This window comes from Lissotriton helveticus, chromosome 9 (assembly GCF_964261635.1).
Source record: "Lissotriton helveticus chromosome 9, aLisHel1.1, whole genome shotgun sequence".
Classification (NCBI taxonomy): Eukaryota; Metazoa; Chordata; class Amphibia; order Caudata; family Salamandridae; genus Lissotriton; species Lissotriton helveticus.
In genome coordinates, this window is record NC_136070.1 from 1,041,335,396 (window position 1) to 1,041,350,382 (window position 14,987).

Sequence of the window (14,987 nt, forward strand, 5' to 3'; positions counted from 1 at the left end):
ATTCCTAACCACTGTTTAAAGACTATGGTCTAAATAAACATTGACTTTGACTTGACTAACCACTCCCCACCAGACAGAACAGCACAAACCTCCTGCCCATATTAACAGCGCAACACCTCGTGTCCAACAATATTGACATCAAGGAGATGGAGGGGAAAACAACTGTGACTGTAGCATCCACTTCCTCAATGGCCACTAGTAGTTCAACTCTTCAAAATCCCTTTACCGACCCATGATTTAAATTAGTACAGGGTGGGAAGAGCAAGAGAAAGCTGCTCAAATGATTCTTGCAAAGTTGAAATAAGCAGTCCAGATTCAGCAGCATACATATAAGTGCATCATCTAGATTCACAACAGTTAGAGAGCGCAGGTTAATACTTTTTGCCTGTTATCACATCAACTCCTCTTTGTGGAGTGACTTTGAGTAGCCCCCCTCCTGACGCAGATCCTTCGCCTGGGTTATCCGATTCTGAGTCTTTAGTGTTGCTGCCTCTTGAATCCTGTCAATGTTGCTAGTGTTGCCTGTTTATACACATGTGCTTTCTTTGAAGAAGGGGCAGAAGTCATTGACGAGTGGGTCTGTTTCTGGCCTTTTCGTTTCCTCCACCGCTGATGCATTTGTGGAGATATCTGATACAGGAGAGAAATCACTTCCCCTGAGGGTCCAGGTTTACAGCCAAATATCAGAAATCTTCGAGCGCCATAAAAAAGGAATGCTGGCCTACCATGATTTCAATTTGGCAGGGAAATTAAGCATATATTTCAGGCCCGATTCACTTATCCTGCATTTGACATCCATAAAGGATGCCCAGTGATGCTGTAGCAGGAGGGTAAAGTTAGGAACTATATTCACTTTATTATTGTACACCGCAAAGCGACCCTCCTTCCTTGCAGTCTGTAATATAACATCTCTATAATAAAGATGTTATGTGACCATTGGTTGATTCGTCATCCCCAGGGCGGATGCTTGGGGTGGCCCTAGAGACCGTCTCTATTGCGAAAAAGGAGATAACCCCTGGGGATCCACTAATGAAGACTGCCACTTTAGATTTATTTGACCAGGGCTGAACCTTCTGTTCAATCCTGCCAACCCATCATGTAGATGCTACTGCATCTCAAGTAACCCTTTGCATCCTCAGCTCTTCCTTCCAGAATGTAGATCCGCCTAGTGAGGTCTTGGATTTGGTTTTGTAGCTCAGTTGCCTTTAGCTGTAGGAGCAGCAGTGCAATGTCACTCTCTTAGCTAATTTATGTTGGTCCTCCCTAAGGTGCCCTACGTCTATTGCCACAGTAGCTATTTTGATAACAAGCACCTCTCTGGACTTTGCAATGGCCTCCAGAATCTTGTCCAACTTGTCTGGGTAACATTAACACCATTGTCAGTGTCCTCTTTTGCTAATCCTGGGAAGACTATAGATTATCTTGGATGACAGGTGGTCCCGTTCCAAAGCACCAGTAATTGCCCTGTTCATTTTAAATTTCGCCATTACCATTTTTCTTGATCAGGTCAGCCAGAGAGCATCAATTGTTTTCTACTTGTCTCATCCAAACGTGCAATGACTCTCACCAATACTTTCCATTGTCTAGCAAAAGCAATTGTCTAATCCTCCTGAGCAAGCACTTGTTTACCAGCAGGTTCCACCTTTGTTCTGTCCTTCCAGCGCAGCCAATCCGTTGCCTCCTTTGTGTGGGCAGCAGCAGTGAGCCCTATGCCCAACAATTCAGCATCCAAATATGTTCACACTGACTTCCTGGAGTGCCCCAGCAAAAGAGCTGTGTGTCTTCCCCTGTTTCTCAAAGGGTATTAAAGAGCTGTGTGTCTTCCCCAGTTCCTCAAGGGGTATTGAAAGCCTAAGAACATGTGTACATCTGGGAGGCTGCTCCCCACAAATCTTCCATCCTTTATTCTGACATAATACTTGGGGATAATGGATGATTTTGATAAAATTACTGGCGCTCTACTCCTATCCCATATTTGTGCATCTCCAACTTTGGATCCATTCTGTTTGTCAAGGAGGTAATTCAATAAGAAGCGACTTGAGGGAGGGTCATAGAAGGAAGATAGTCAAAGGCCGGCTTGGGTCATATCTTCCAATCAATCAATCAATGGACTTCTATAGGGCAACTAATCACACGAGAGGGTATCCAGGTTCTTGAGGGTCATGATGCTTCAGGTGACTCAATCAAACAGCCGGATCTTAAGAGCTCTCCAGGATTTCAAAAATTCACCAGCTTTTATATTATTCCAGAATGTCTGATACATGTCCCTTACTGTTCCAACAGGCTGCACATGCCATTGCCTGCAGTACTGTAGTAATTAGTCCTAAATCAACTGCCCTCAATTAGTAGTCATTCCCTGGAGGAGACCTCTGCAGTCCCAGCCTATCTGCAGCTATCCCCATAAAGGAGAGGCCTCAAAGGTAGGCTTCAAACATGCTCCCCAGGAGGATCTGGACTCTACCATCACAGCAAGCTAGTAAAGATGGACAGTCAAGACATGCGTTGCTCCATCGACTTAGGTGGGGGGTGCCTATTCCAATAAGTCTAACAGGGCATTTGCCAATACTTATGGTACTGGACCCCTTATCAGTGGCACCAGCAGGCTTCATCATCTGCTTGGGCTGATCTGATTGAGTCCTGGCAATCAAGTTTCATTGCTCAGCTGACACAAAATTGTTCAGGAGTGCCACAGAACCACGAACGGAGTACTCAGCAGTTCAGATGTGGGGAAGCCTGTTGAAATTACTCTAGTTCACATCCTTACAACTGTCAGGTGGGATGTTGTCAGAAATTGATCACGTTCGCCTAAGCCATTTGCAGGTCAAAATTTCCAGCTGTTTTCAAAGGGTCTTCAGTGCTATGCTGGGTCCCCACTGCGACCTTCTTCACCTTCTGCTCAAAGGAGTGCTAGTCTCACTCCCATGACACCAATTAAGCAGTTTCAGGGACTCCAGATGATTCTGTGGCCAAACCCAAAGTAAGATCCACAGCTAAATTGATGTGTGGTCAGATTACCCTCAACATCGGAGCTCCCACCAAGGAGCTCCTGTTTAGACCATAAAATCAACTGAAATCCATCCAACTCCCCAATCTTATTCCTACTGGCTTCGATGTGGGTCTCCTGGAGGCAAATAATATCTGCCTTCAGGATTTGGACATCTTTTTTTATCCTACGGCATTTCACTGGGTCACTTAATCCACAAATATTAATAGTGGCTATCCTAACACATCCCATAGCTTATGTTACATAGACCAATAGGCAATGACCCATAACTTCAAAGAAGAAAGACACATTTCTAGAAACCCCCAAAAAACTCCTTTAGTCCTTCCCTTAAAATGGACCCCCCCCTCCCATCCCACCCCACACCCATAACTAAGGCAGAAAAGGTCCTCAGACCCTTGTGATGCCTCCCACGTTGATGCGCCCCCTGTCACTCCCCAGCCTATTAGAGAGAAAAAAAGAGGATGCCAGCCCTGCCACCCCCCGTTGTCACCCACATTTACGGTTAATACTATATTCAATAATCTTAGACATTTTTCCCATTTTGCCCTTTTCTCGATGAATAGCCTGTCCCCTACCCACACCCCCCTACTGGAACAAATGAAAAAAGAAGACATACAGAAAAATGGGAGAAAAAAGGAATCACAATGAGAGAGAACCCATCAGCCCGAAATTATCAGACACGACAATGGGTCGCCTAGTCACCAGATATCTCCTTTAAATAGTTCCCTGCCTGGATCTCAGAGGTGAAAACCCTAACCCGCCCCCGATGTATAACTTTCAGCCGAGCGGGGTTCATCAAGTAAACTTCACACTCAAGTTTCTGAAAAGGGATGATCAGCTGCCTAAGACGCCATCGTCTCTAAACAGTTGTGTGACAAAAGTCTGGTCGCACGAAAAATGTCTGTCCTTCTGCTACTTTCTTAGCATCCGGGCGGGCCTTTCGAATATTGCTTGTCGCAGTAAAAAATTCCCAAAAAATATCCGGATTGCTTGTGGTTTTGAGTCCGGGCCAGGTTTGCTCTTGACCATTAATGGGAATCTGTGAACCCGTTGGATTTCAGTCTCCCAGTTCCAGCGTGAAAGTTCTGGGAAGGCAGATTTAAAGAGCCTGAGCACAAAGCCATGTATATCCCCACCTTCTGCTTTCTCTTCAATGCCCAACAGGCGCAAATTGTTCTTACGTTGTCTATTTTCAGACTCTTCGAGTTTTCACAAAATGTCCATCAATCTGGCATCATTAGCAGATGTATTTTGCTCAGTATTTTCCAGCCCAACCTCTAATCCTACTACCCGCTCTTCCAGAGCAGTCGTTCGTACCATGACTTCAGTACAAGCTTTCATGGTCTTGCGGATATCCCCCTGTATCTTCTTTAACACCAATTGCGCTCTTTTATGCTCCTGGCGAGCCTCAACTTGCATTGCTTTGAGAGTTGCATAGATTAGGGACATTGAGGGAGCCTGTTCACTCTTGGTTCCTGAAGCACTGAAGTTTTCTTCCTGAAATCCAGGTCCTACGACCCCCTCACCCCCCTCACTTCCAGGGTTAGTAGTAGAGTAGTCCCACTGGAGATGGGCGTTAAGATCCAAATGACACTCTTATGCCTGGAGCCTGTGTGCTTTTTCCTCCTAGAGGCTTTTCTAAGCGTATCAGCAGTGGTAGGAGCACTATCAGTGTCACTATCGTCAGCCGAAACATCTATATCTGTATTATCCAGATCGCTATCAATAACAGAGTCCGACTCTTCAGCCATGGAGAAAAATTTCTCTCTATTCGGGGTACCAAGTACTTTGTCCCCTCCCTCTTGTTGCTCACCAAGTGTATTATGAAAATTAGAGTCATCTCCCAGGCCCTCATCCAATTCTACCCTGGCTGGTGGCTCCAATAGCGTGACAGCATGAGAATCCACAGGCTCCAATATAATAAGCCCACTGTCTGTCCCAGGTGCCATATTACTAGAAGAAGTGGGAGGGTTGTTAGGGGGAGAATTAGCAATAGCAATAGCGGAAGAGGTAGCAGATGAACCTATGGCAGAAACAGAGCCGGTGCTTCTCAGCTGACTTGGAGTTCTCTCCAGGTGTGGCTTAGACTGGTAGCTCGGTTTCCCACTTACGAGCTTGCCAGAAAACATCCTGGGAATTGTCGGGGGTTTTCTGCTTTCCCCCACATCCAGCGAGGCTCGCTCTGTGTCCGGAGTGCCACCCCGCTCCACTGCTTTCTCCGTCTTAGCCCCATCCCCCTGCTCGGAGATGGGGGCAGCTTCAGGGTCTTTCGCCAATGTTTGTTTTTTGGATGCAGCATTCGCCTTCAAACTCGCTGCTTCATCTTTAGGAGCCGTTCTGCGAGGCGGCATCGCTTTCCAGCTAGAATACTTTCTCAGAGGCTTGCCGTCGATCAACGTACGTCGCAGCGGCTGACACGCTCGGCTTCGCGGAACCCGGAAGCGGAGTTCCGTCGAGCAGTGCCAGATGTCACAAAGTCCGGGCAGAAGAATCATCCAGGGATCCGAGGGTCGAATGGAGTCAGGTATGACCCTTACGGGGCAGGTTAGCAGGGTGCTAGTTCCTCAGAGAGCATTCAATAAACGGAGCCGTCGAGGTGCAACATCCGCGCAACTCACGCGGCCACCATCTTGCCCCGCCGCGAAATCGGTTGTATTGAAATTAAAGGATTTGTTTACAAGGCTGTGTCAGCACGGAAAGCTGTGACTCCTTTGCTCACCCAATGTGTGCCAATGGCTTAGACCAGGAGTGGTATGGTCCCTATACAGATTTTGGTGCTCCCCAACTGGACCAATCTCTCTTCTGCTAGATCTTACACATTAGGATAAAGCTGTATCTTTATGAGAATGACAGACAAGGAGTAAAGTTTAAAAGTTTATCCAAAGACTTCAAAAAGTAGAAATATATAAGCTGGACCTTCAATCAGGTAGTAAAGTGGTACATAATTCTAAGTACAAAGAACTCAGTACAGTTCCTGTTGCAAAAGGGCCCTCTTTGAGGGGCCATCTCAAATGTTTTGCCTTCATCCTTCTATTTGTCTGACCTTTTCCTTTTCTTTTTTGGCCATTGGACTCTGAGCACTTCATTACTGCCATTTCAATTTGGCATTTAAAATCCCATGGCAAGCCCTAAACTCCCCTTTTATTACACATACGTCACACCTATAGTAGGGCCTAGGGAGCTCATAGGGCAGGGTGCTGTGTAAATAAACGGTAAGACATGTACTTTTAAATTTTGCATGTCCTTGAAGAGAAAAACACCTACATTTGTTTGTCACTACTGTGAGGCTTACGCCTCTCATAGGCTAACATTGGGAATGTCAGGTCTGTCGTTGGTTCTCTTCAGGGCTGTGTTGATTGTCCTATAACCTCCACCACACGACTCTCCTAGAGTCTGAAACAAGCAACACAGACTACCAAGATCGTCCCGTGAGGGCGGGAAAGGAAAGGGACAGCGGGGAGGGAGATCTGAAACCACAAGAACAATGAGTTAGAAAACACCCCCCTAGAACCCCACAAAGGAATATCCTACAATCCTTTCTATTATCCACCACCTTGTTCTATGCCCCTACCTGTGCAGGAAATATAAGGATCTTTGTATTTGGGGAGGAATGATGAGGGCCTTGATTGGGAAAGGAAGCCAACTGCAACAATAAGCATATAGGAACACAATGGACATCTGGATACATAAGAAACTATTTTACTTCCTCATTTCAATCTACCTACCACTCGTATACAGTGTTCTTCTTTAGGCTAGATCTATTCCCATGATCAAGAACCCGTTTAGCGTCTCCCCTGTATAGTCAAAATACAAAGTGCAGTATAATGATGAAACGAAAGAAGAATCATAAATGAAAATACGACCGCATAGGTTGAATTCACCCTTATCTCTGTTTCCTGTTAGAGAACTGAGTTTTCTCCTTTTGGGGAAGGATTTCGATTCTTGACACCCTTAAGCCTGGATGTTTGGGGAATTAGGCAACTCTGAACTCCACAACAGAGCGGAGGCTTTTTTTTGGTGAGCACGCTCAAATTGTCTTTTTGCTGAAGTGACTTACCGGGCCCTCGCGATTGCCCCCAAGATTTTTAAGGCCGTTCACGAGAGTCACAAGATTTGCTAGCCGGCAGCATGCTTCCGTGAGATTTTGAGGTCACCAACGCATAATTTGGGCGCGCCAGTGACTTCTAGTGGATGTTTTCTGCTGTACGCAATCCTGAACATGCAGGATCTACCATGGCTGCAATTTGGGGAAGATTTTCTCCTCGAGAAGCATCAAAATCTTCCCGAACTGTCGATTTGGAGTTAATAACCACCTTGAATTGATATTTGGTGGTATGATTTTGTGCAGTGAGTCTTTTTTTCTAAACTTTTTTTCAACTGGACCAGTAGGCTTCTCCCATTGCTTTGTCCATCTCCTGGTCACTTTTCATTTGGATTTGGAGCTCGAAGGATGACTCGTTGTGCCTGATGCATATGCCATTGGATTTAAGGACATTTTGTATTTGAGATTTCACAAGTAAGTTGAAAAATGGGTGTTGTTTGTTTCATTGAGGCCAGGCATCTGGATTTATTTGTACTGTTAAGGGATTTTTAAAATGTATTGTGATGGGTGACCTGTTGTCTCAGTAGGGGCCTAGTGATCACTGATTTCTTTGCATTTTATTTTTCTACTTTTGTAAAAGAAAAATGTTTCACAGTTTACTACAATTTCTCCACTTTATACATTTGTAATATTGATGTTATTCACTATGTGGCCTACTCTTCCAATTGGCCAGTAGACCCAGTGCTAGTCATGGCTGCATGAAATAACTGTTTCTGTGGTGTTTACAGCATTTAGGGCATGGATGGATTTGGATTAAAATACAAAATGTGTTTTTTTATGGCATTTCATGTTTGTTTTCATGCAAACAGTGAATAGGACTAGGTGGGGAGATGCCTTAGAAGGATGTGTGTTGCAGTAAACATTTTCTTTTTAGCCTTTTTAGTTATTCTTCGGTTTTAGCATTGCTGAATTAATGCTGTTTTCTCTGTTTTACCATGCCTCCTTTGTCAGTCCAGTGTGTGTGTTTTTTGCCATAGGCCACCATTTGCTTTTGTTCCAGATGCCATGTGGCCATTGGCCAGGGGCCATTTGGTATAGGTAGTGGACTGTCTCTAGGCCTGCATTTGCATGTTTCTTTTTACAGGCCTCCTGCCTCTGGTTGCGATTTGTGAGTGACCATGTGTCTGGCGGCCATTTAGTGTATCCAGCCAGTGTGCTTTTGGCATAGGCCTGCATGCGTTCTTTGTTCTAGGCCCCCAGCGTGTTGTTGTGACCATGTGGCTGGTGTCAATTTTGTGTAGGCAGCCTGTGTGCTTTTTCAATAGGCCTGCATGCGCTCTTTATTCAAGGCCTCCAGCTTCTTGTTGTGACCATGAGGTTGGCGGCCATTTTGTGTATATAGCCAGTGTGCTTTTGCAATAGGCCTGCATGTCTTCTTTGTTGTGGCCATGCCTTCTTGCTGGTTGGTGGTGTTGTGACCATGTGGCTGGTGGTCATTTTGTGTAGGAAGCCAGTGTGCTTTTGCCATAGGCCTGCATGGGTTCTCTGTTCTAGGCATCCTGCTTCTTGTTGTGACCATGTGGGTGGGGGGCATTTTTTGTATCCAGCAAGTATGTCTTTGCAATGAGACTTCATGCATTTTTTGTTCTAGGCCTCTTGCTTCTTGTTTTGACCATGTGACTGTCGGCCATTTTCTGTAGGCAGCCAGTGTGCTTTTGCCATTTGGCCTGCATGTGTTCTTTGTTTTCTAGGCCTCCTGCTTCTTGTTGTGAGTCTGTGACCATGTGGAAGGTGGCCATGCCTTCTTGTTGGTTGTTGTTGTGAACATGACCATGTGGCTGGCGGCCATTTTGTGTTTACCACTAGCTAGCCAGTGTGCTTTCCCCATAGGCCTGTATATGTTCTCTTGTTGTGATCACGTGGCCGGTGCCTGGCCAATACTGGTGCAGACTAGGCAGCCAATGTGCTTTCCCTATAGGCCTGCATGTGTTCTCTTTGTTCCCAATGAATGCTTTCCTGTTCAGTGTTTTTGTTGATGAACAATGTTGCACTGGCTGGCAGCCATTTTGTGAGTCCAGCCAAATTCTGTCCTTTGCCATAGGATGGATGGATGGTTGAGCAATGAGATAGCAGTTTAATAACTTATTATTATATACCTCACTTATGTTTAATTTTTGTAATTTGATTTTTTCCGTTTTTTCAATTATTTCTTTTGTTCATACCATTTTCCACTACATCTGGCATCAATCAACACCATGTCTGGTATAGGTGCACAACAGCATTCATTGTCTAGGGATTACTCCTTCCATTGTCATTTGTCATTGCACCTCCCTAAGTACCACATCACACGTGAGTGACGTCACATGACACAGATAAAGCAAACAGTTTAATCTGTAAGTTGTTGTTGTTTTTGCTCTCTCTTATCCTTCCTCAGGGTACAGTCGTAATCATGAAAGTTTATGTTGGTGTAGTTTTCCAATTTGCAAATAGATATACACTGTATTGTTAATTCAGGGAGTAACCAGTGACCACGCTAAATAATATTGTGTTTGTTTGTACTACTAATTGAACGCCAGCTATGCCATGTTTCACTGATGTCCTTTTTGCTTCTTCTCTTTTAGGTGCACAAACTAGACAAAAAGTGACAACATCACCCACAATACTGCAAGAGAGAAGGCCTGTGCACGGCGTGACGTGTGAGTGACCCACACATCACAGGCATCTCTTCAACTTGTGAAGCTAAGTGCCACTGCTAACTGACAGCTTCAAGATGGCCCCAAAGAAAGGTCCTAAAACTGCTACCAAAAAAGTGGCCAGTGAGAAGAAGACGGAGCTTACCACCACCACTGGTATGTCGACCCAGATATTTTTGGGAAAACAAAAAACACTGCCTGCCGCACCGGCCCCCAGGTAGTAAGCTGGGAGCAGCACCCCAAAATCAGTGGACCCACCCCAATCTAGGCCCAAGCCCATATCTATCACAGAGGCATTGGGCCCGATTCACAGAACTAACTTAAGACAAAATCCTAAACTTACTTCTTTTGGTATTCACAGAAGGCATTTAGTAGTAGTAAAGTTAGGATTTTGTCTTAAGTTTGACTTAAGACAAACTTAAGACAGACTTAAGACAAACTTAAGACAAACTGAAGACAGACTTAAGACAGACTTGAGGTAGGATTTTGTCTTAAGTTTGTCTTAAGTCTGTCTTAAGTCTGTCTTAAGTTTGTCTTAAGTCAAACTTAAGACAAAATCCTAACTTTAGTACTACTAAATGCCTTCTGTGAATACCAAAAGTAGTAAGTTTAGGATTGTGTCTTCGTTAGTTCTGTGAATCGGCCCCATCCAGTCTAATCACGGCAACACCGCAGAGCTGTGATGTTGAAATTGACTTATCTCTATCACAAAATAGTACCCAATTGTTGCAGGAAACTCAGAGAAGTAGACAAGAACAACAGCCACAATCGCCAATAGTAGTTCCTCCCAAAGTAGGAGCAGTTCAAGAGATTTTGATTCATGAAGAGGAAGTAGAGCAATCGACTATAGAAGATCCATTGTCTTCCAGATATCTGGCTAGAAAAAAGATGATTAGTGGTGCATCATCTTCTTCTTCAAGCCCCCTTCTGATGATCTATGCACCACTTAGATCCCACCTCAGTCTAGGAGTGAGATACACCATGAGGCTAGGGAAAAGGAAGGTTTCAGAAAGCCTTAGAGTTATGAAGGCAGATATAGAAGAGGAGATGAGGACGAGCCAGTCATCATGTATGTTAGCCCAGCCCCAGTGGAGACCAACGTTACCTCATCCCAACTTCCTGATGGGGATGTGGCAGTGGCACCACAGATCCAAACCACACTAGCTGCCATATTTTCAAAGTCCCAGCAGTGACCTACATCCACAACCACCTCGGTATAAGTAGGTACTGCAGAGAGTCAAATGTCAAAACGCCCACATCATCTGACATTGGCAGTGGCACCAGTGTCAGAAAGTTGAGCTTCCAAGTTTGGGACTTCTTTTCGGTTAACCAGAAGGAGGCGAACATTGCCATATGCTCCCTTTGCGAAGCAAGTGTTAGTCTGGGTAAGCTTGGGACACACTATGGTATCCAGGGTCAAATAACCCGTTTGAGAGAGCACCATATGCTCAGTTGGGAGGCGCATCTTAGTGGCCCAAATACTACAGGTGTTGTTGGTGGAGGGGGTGAAAGCTGGCTGAGCAGGGAATTCGAATCCGATCCGACCACTGTGGAAGGTGAAGAAGAGGAATGCCTCTTCATTATGCAAAGTAGCCCTCTCCCCAGCAGTGCAGTAGTATCGCCCACATCAGCAACATCGCAGTGGCACAAGACTCAGCTCGAGACACCAAGGCAACTGAGGACAGTGACTGAGGACAGTGACTGCCCCGCTGAAAAACACATTGAGGTTACCACTGCCTGCTCTCAAGAAGTTACATGCATCAGTGGCATAAGGAAAAATAACAAATCAGGCTACTATTCCGGCCATGTTCAGGCCAGAGGGGCAATATGAACGTAACCATCCAATGGCACGTTTGTACAATGCAAAGCAGGCTAAAATGTTAGCGCTGGACCTCCTCCCTTTTTCTTTTGTGGAAGGGGTGGGTTTTCTTGAATTTGTGGCAACCATCTGCCCGAATTGGAAGGTTCCCATCTGTTTCTATTTTGCCAGAGTTGCTGTTCCAGCGCTACATCACGATGTGCTTGAATTGCTTGGACAAGCCTGAAAGCAGAGTGCTGTTCACAGTATCCCCCTGACAACAGACACGTGGGCCAGTTGCCAAGCGATCTCTTTTGTTGGGGCTAGAGAAAAAATATCTGCAGGTGTTGATACTGCTGAGATTTTAAATGCTGCTCAGAAGCTGTGCAACAGCAGCGATGTTCGCCATGGAGAAATCCCATACACCTGCAAACATTTGGTAGACTTTAAAAACAAGGTCTTTAATGGCTGCGACCATGAGGGATTAAGATTTGATTTGTTGCCATGGACAATGACAGTAATACAGTTGAGGTCATGGCCGATGGTGGTTATTTCAAAGTCATATGTTTGGAGCACTGCATCAACATCATTGTACATTACTTTCTCAAAAAAGTAGACCAAGTACGCTACTTACGATCCATCTGCAAAAACTTCTGTACTCATATCAGCCATTCTTTTAAAGTCCGTAAACAGATGAGGCTCATTCAGCGTGATAATAGAATGCCAGTTAAAGCACTCATACAGGATGTGGCAACATGCTGGAACTCTACTTATTACATGATTGAACACCTGTTTGAGCAGTACAGACCTATCAATAAATATATCATGCAAAGAGGGGATGGAACTGTGAAAGGGATGATCATTGAGTTGGACCAATGGGGCCTAGTCAGTAAGGTAGAAAAAGAACGGCAGGGAACTAGAGGCCCACTGATTCAGGGCAGAAGTCCTATGGGGCAGCCTTCAAGTTCAGAGCCTGAGGGCAGTGCTGTTGGTTCACAGCAGCCAAAACCAACAATAAGAACACCATCAACAACAAGACCAGGAGCATCTGCCCCCAAATCTGCAACTGAGTGGTTTCTTCTGGCATGGCTTAAATCCAGTGCAGTGGTGAAGGCAAAAGAACAATGAACATTGAGCGAATTGTCCAGGCCTATCTGGATGACACAACAGAGGTCTACCTTGATTAAACCCATTTGTGTATTGGTACGGGAAGAGTCGCCAATGGCTAGTGCTCAGCAGTCTGGCAATAAACTATCTGGCTTGCTTTGTAGCCAGTGTCTCTGGTGAGCGTGTTTTCAGTGCTGCTGGTGCCGTTGTCACAGTGAGAAAGACCAGTCTCTCACCCCAAAACGTGGAGAGATTAACCATGATCAAAACAAATCAGCACTTTTACCACCGGATTACGCCATACCAGAAGAACCACAGGAGGAAGATGAGGGAGACTCAGGTCTTGGAAGTAGTGCGTTAGATGACTTTCTTCTAGGTGAAGCACCAGAGTTTGAGGACGAGCTCTACTTCCCTGACTACTAGGCCTGAGCCATCAACAAACATAGACCTTTCTCTATCAGTCTGCAGTCTATTGCTGCTCTGCTTTCTTTCTTTCTTTGACACAAAAAATATAGCTAGGAAACATTATTTAGTTTATTATTTGTGTGTGTCTGGTTGACCAATTCATCCCCACCGTCTTAATTTTAAAAACATTTGATTGCTGGATTGAAATTGCAGCTGCGTGCAGTGAAGAAGCCCCAACTCACCACCTAAACCCATTTCCCTCAATCCAGGCATTAGAGAATACAAACAAATGTGTGCCTGCCTCCAACAATGGGCTGTGACTATCTATCCTATCCTTCGCTAGAGGGACTGCCCCACATGTGACATTATAATTCGATTTACACTGGTAATTCTCTGCTTCAGGAACAAATAGATCTGCATTCTTCAATGTACCACCAATCAATCATGGTGAGCACATTGGAAGAACTGGTAAATGCTGGAATGCATTGCATGCTGAGTGATTGTTGTTTGTTGTGATATGTCATCATCATGTGGTGGCAGGCAGTGTGAGACTGGGCGTCTGTTTGTAACACTCAATGTGTTAGGGATGATTCACAATGTTGGTGGCCTACTGACGGCTGATCAATAATTTTCCCCTGAAGGTTATTTTTTTTCTTTCCCCTGTGAGAGATAGCGAGATTCCTCACCAGGGCCATTCCACAGTCCACACTACTTTGTTTTATTGTTTTCTGCATCACACTCCACAGAGTCAGACCTGACCAGTCCCTCAGATAATGCAAAGTTTGCAAACACAAAAGTACTCTACACAAAAAGGGACTCAATCTTTCCCTTTTTATTGTTCAACAACAAAATTATACTACTACAGGCCGATCTATTGTACTTTGAGTCTGGACTCAGGACACAGTTGGTACGGAGTTGGAGACTATACTCGAAGTCAGACTCAAGAGGATCAGAGATGATGGAATGACTCAGGGCATGGGCGTGAGAGTGATTACTTCCCAAACTGCCACCAGAAGAAGACGTTTTCAATTTCACTGAAACCAACTGATTTGGATGCTGACTTTGAAGTGGCATGAAGGTAAACGACAGACCTACACAAGTCTGTGTAGTGGTGGTGAGTGCTGACTGACATCCATGTGTTGATTTTTTACTTGATTTTGAAAATGCTATGTTGCTGGGCGTTTCTGTGTGCTCAGTGATGTCTGGCTCAAATTCGAAGCTAAGTGGTGGTTTGGTGGGGCCTATTGTTGAAGGTAACTGCCGGAAACAGACATTTAGCCATGCTGCTTCTGAGTCTTCTTGTTGTACTCCTTATGCAATTTAACTTTTCTCCTTGGTTGTTCAATAGCATTTTAATCAATCAACAGGCCCATTACCCTGAACGTACTGGAAAAACAATATAACATACTCACACTTACCTTACCGAACCACATACGCCAGGCCCCAAAAGTTGAAGGACAGTCCAAGAGGAATGCAGGTGCAGCTCCCAATTTGGCAATACAGTATATTTCTTTTTAATAATTAGAACTGTGTGTGTGCTGCTTATGTTTGTTTACTTGACTCCTTCAGATATTTTAATTCTATATGCTATCTTTCAAAGCTCAGTACAACATAACAAAATGAAACTTGGGTCTCTCTGGAGGCAGATGGCCAGTTTGATTTCGTTTACCTGTACTAGTACTCATCATCATGCATGCATTCCTTTTCCCCTATAACAGATTTATGATGGTTTCTGCCAAGATGAATGTTGTCCTTGTGTAGTGTTTGTCTTTATCAAACCTTTCTCTCAAATCCCCCTTTCCATCTATTCATCGAATCCCTAACCCTATTCTCCTGGGCTGTGTGATTTATTGACGTGTGACTAAATTAAATTTACACCATTAATTGATCACACACTTGGTGGGGAAGATGTGGTGAAAGCAACACAAACTCAAGGCA